We start from the raw sequence: 1094 nt of genomic DNA, 5'->3' as shown, positions 1-1094 counted from the left end.
CCGGCCGCGAGGGAGAAGGCGGGAGCGGCGGCCGAACCTCCAGAGGAGAAGACGTTGAGCCCCCATTCCCGGGTTCCGGCGCAGAGCACCCACCCGCCCCAGCCTCCAGGCGCGCTAGCGTCTCCGGTTTCCCATTGATGAGCTGGGGGAGGGAAGGCAGGTCGTGAGGGCGCTGGGGGCACGCGCTAGCGCACGCGGCAGGCGGAATCCCCCACCTTCCCAGAGGTCCCTCGGCCCGACCCTCTCCAACAGTACCTGTGAGGCTGCCAGCAGCTGCCTAGCTGGGGGTTGCCTTGGGCTTTCTTTTTACTGATCGTCAGACACGGGGTTAAGGGGGGGTGGTTAGAGAATGTCTGCCACAGCAGCTCCGTCTACAAGCTAGAAGCGAGATGAACATACACACCCTCCCCTGTTAAATATTGCAAGGTGACACGGGATCGCTTCCCACACAGGGATTTCCAGAAGGACTGGCGGAGGGAACACAGTTAACAAGAAAAGATGCTTTCCCGGGTTAGAAGTTGTGTGGGGAACACTCCCCACCCCCCAAGGACTCTGCGGACCCAGGGGTTTTTAATCTGTGTCTCAAGTCCAATCAGCAGCTTCCCACTAAATTAGAATCGAGTGTGTCCAAAAGGCGTTTCCGTAAAACAAACTTAATAATGGCGTGGCTCCACTCGCTCGGGTTCATTCATTTTTATTACTGTTTTCATTGTCCCCTCCTCCCCCACTCCCCGCCTCCGTCTCTTCATGAAACTGGAAAGGGATCTGCGTGGGGAAAAGGGGTCCAGGAAAGGAGGAATCTGGCTGGGGAGCAGCAAGGAGGAAGACAGTGAAGTAGAAGAGCTGCAAGGAGAAAGGAAGGGCAGACAGGAGGGATGGGGACAGGGCGAGGACCAGAGAGCAGAGGACGGCGGATGGGAAAGGGTTAAACAGAGCCGGAGACCATGCCCTCCCTCCACTGCCTTTCACACTCTGTTTGCAGGAGGCCAAGCAAGAAAACCCAAATCTAGAGGGAAACCAGGAGTAGCTCAGGTAGGGTCTGTGGCGTCTCTCCCGCCTTCCCTGTCGCACTCTATGTACACATGTATGTTCTA

The 1094-nt window shown here is 57.3% G+C and overlaps 1 protein-coding gene across 3 annotated transcripts in view; it reads right to left on the bottom strand.

The window, feature by feature from the left end:
* ELOVL6 (ELOVL fatty acid elongase 6) overlaps positions 1-1094 on the bottom strand; it is a 136307-nt gene that overhangs the window by 134060 nt on the left and 1153 nt on the right. The gene's annotated exons all lie outside the window — the stretch shown is intronic.

This window comes from Bison bison, unplaced genomic scaffold, assembly GCF_000754665.1.
Source record: "Bison bison bison isolate TAMUID 2011002044 unplaced genomic scaffold, Bison_UMD1.0 scf7180017864389, whole genome shotgun sequence".
NCBI classification, from domain to species: Eukaryota; Metazoa; Chordata; class Mammalia; order Artiodactyla; family Bovidae; genus Bison; species Bison bison.
Note: the sequence above shows the minus strand (reverse complement) of the source record. Positions and strands in the feature narration are given on the sequence as shown.